The sequence below is a fragment of the Nicotiana tabacum genome, chromosome 1 (genome assembly GCF_000715075.1).
Source record: "Nicotiana tabacum cultivar K326 chromosome 1, ASM71507v2, whole genome shotgun sequence".
Taxonomy (NCBI): domain Eukaryota; kingdom Viridiplantae; phylum Streptophyta; class Magnoliopsida; order Solanales; family Solanaceae; genus Nicotiana; species Nicotiana tabacum.
The window spans coordinates 124,924,723-124,927,833 of record NC_134080.1 but is presented as its reverse complement, the minus strand read 5'-3'; positions in this window follow the sequence as shown (position 1 = coordinate 124,927,833).

Below are 3,111 nucleotides of genomic sequence, written 5' to 3'. Positions count from 1 at the left end.
TATTAAATACCATATTTTTATAGGTAAAGACATATCCTAATATCTCAATCTAAACTCAATGTTTAATATACAAGTCCAATATATCGACATTCAAGTCCCAAAAATCATAATTATGAGGTATGCAAAAGAAATTAGAAAATCGACAGTATATGTATGGTTTAGGTTCGATCAGTTCTAAATTTGCACATCTACTTTGCTGATTTCTCCATTGAAATCTTATTTTTATTTCCAATCCCATATTACCCATCATTGCCTACTCATTATATTTCCTAATCTTTAATATATCATTGATTCATAATTTTTACTATCATTAACAAAAGAACATCATTGCAATACATATATATATATAGAGTCAAAATCTATACTATTGAATCAAAATAAATACCTGAGTCTATAAAATTCTCACATTGTCAGTTCACTATTGTCGTAGCAACTCCCGGGAAACCCCTCTCTATGAGCTGATAATCTTCTTGTCAATTATAAGCCCTAATGTACTTAACTCCTACTACAATCTCATATGCTGGCATTAACATATTGGGCTTGATCCACTTGATAAACTTTTACATATTACTTAATAAATTAAGTTACTTACCTTATTTATAATATGTAATTGACCCACTAGCCACTTATTTAATATACTATATTATATATAATAGTAAATTCTCTTCTACTAGCTTAGGCCTAATAACTATATTAAAAGAAAAGAAGTTAATTCTTCAATCCCACAAATTAATAAGTATATCAAGATATTTCGGGTTATTACAGACAAAAACTCTTCACATGGCCAAGATCCCCGCACTCGAAACAAGCCCTCGGAGTAGTGGACTGCTGACATGAAGTCTTATCCTCATGGCATGAATATCCATTGGAGGAACCCTGAATAGCTGGCGGACGGTAAGTACTCTCTGGAATGGCACTGAAGCAGGGTCGTGTTGGAGCACTCCGAGCAGGCGATAGTGCTAACTGTGTGGGCCTGCTAGACTGACCCCTCATGAACTGACCTCTGCCCCATGTGGGGCGCCACGGAATCCTCCAAACTGACGGGGTCGCTTGTCCCTCGGTGCAAGCTCTCCGGTGCGGTTGCGAATATGCTCGATCCTCCAAGCTATATCCAAAACCTGATGAAAGAGAGTCCTCACATCTGCTTCACATGCCATAGAAACCTGAATCTCAGGGTGCAGACCTGCAATGAACCTCTGCACCCTCTCTGCGTCTGTGGGGAGTATAATAGCTGCACGGCGAGACGAGTCAATGAATCTCGCCTCATAGTCGGTCACAGACATATGACCCTGATGGAGTCGCTCAAACTGACCCCGAAGCTCCTCTTTCTCCGAAGATGGTATGTACTTCTCCAAGAACAGATGTGTAAACTGATCCCAAGTCAAGGGAGGTGAACCTGTTGGCCTACTAAAGAGGTAAGTTGCTACCATCTGCGGGCCTTGCCCTCAAGCTGAAAGGTGGTGAAGTCCACCCCGTTGGACTCCAATATCCCCATGTTCCGTAGCCTATCCTTTCACCAGTCAATGAAATCCTTGGGGTCCTCTGACCGCTCACCCCCACAGTTAGGGGAACGAAGTCTAGTCCATCTGTCCAGCCACTTCTGTTGATCAACGATCGCGACTAGTATAGACTCTGGCATAGTCCCTGCTATTGACTGGGGGTCGCCCGCAGGTACTGCACCTGGAGTCTGATAAACGGTAGCAACGTGCCCTGGAGCCTGAGCGGTAGGAGTCTATGCTCCCACTTCCGCTTGAGATGTGGCTGGGTTCGCTGGAAATAAACCAGCCTGCGTGATAGAGTCCATGGGCTGGCTCAACTGCAGGTGCCTCATCTTGCTCCTCAATAATAGGATCCTCCACTGGAGGTACAACGAGAGCAACTCTAGGACGACCTTGTCCTTTGATAGGAGCTGGAGCCCTTCCCCGACTTCTGCCTCGGACTCTAATAACACGGGGAGAAGCTCCTCTACCTCCTGGTACATCTGTCGTGCACGTTCTCACCATTTGTGAGATATCAATAGAAAGATACTTAGCACAATATCAACTGTACGATAGGAGATAAAGAAAGAGAAGTTTCCTAACACCCTATAGCCTTTCGAAGATAAGTACGGACGTCTCCGTACCAATCCGCAAGACTCTACTAGGCTTGCTCATGACTCGTGAGACCTATGTGAACCTAAAACTCTGATACCAAACTTTCACGACCCAAGACCCATAATAGATCGCGATGGAACCAAACACCGCCGCTAAGCAAGCCCACAAGTGAAACTACGGTTTAATTACCCCTTTTTAACATTTAAACAAAATTTCTTTTTGAAAAGAATGAAATAAGTAAGATCTCATGCAACCGTACATACTCTTTTCTCAACAAAATACCAGCGTGATAAATACATCCACTATAGTGACAGTAATGATAAGTACAACAGTACGTAAAAGCTAAAAAGCCCCCAAAACCCAGTAACATAAGTGCATGAGCAATCTAAAGAATTTACAAAACTAATACACTACTGTCTGAAAGGTAATAGACAAAAATAATAAACAAGGTAGAGGGAGATTCCGGTGCTATAGATCGTAGCAAGGCAAATAGCTCACCACTAGGTTTCTATAGGAATATGGCTACGCGCCCGTGCGACTCGTAGTGCCTGTTTCAGTACCTGCATATTCAGTGCAAAAGTGTAGCGTGAGTACGGAAAATAACGTGTACCCAGTAAGTATCTAGTCTAACCTCGAAGAAGTAGTGACGAAGGGTCGACTTGACACTTGCTAGAGGTCAAACAGGGATAAAAATACATAATGTAGACATGGTGAGTGTACAATAAGTAGCAACGAAGTAAGTAAAAGTTATTACAGTAATTTCACACATAAGTCTATATCAAATCACAAAACATGTCATAGCCGGACTTGAAGGCGCTAACTCAATTGTTACCAAACCAATTTTAGTCTCAATTATTAAGCACGAAGTTGTCGAGGCAAACGACCCGATCCCATAGGGATAGTGGTACTCAATACTGCCGAGGTGAACAGCCCGATCCCATAAGAATAGTGTTACCATACTGCAGAGGCGAACGATCCGATCCCATAAGAGTAGTGTTACCATGCTACTAAGGCGTAC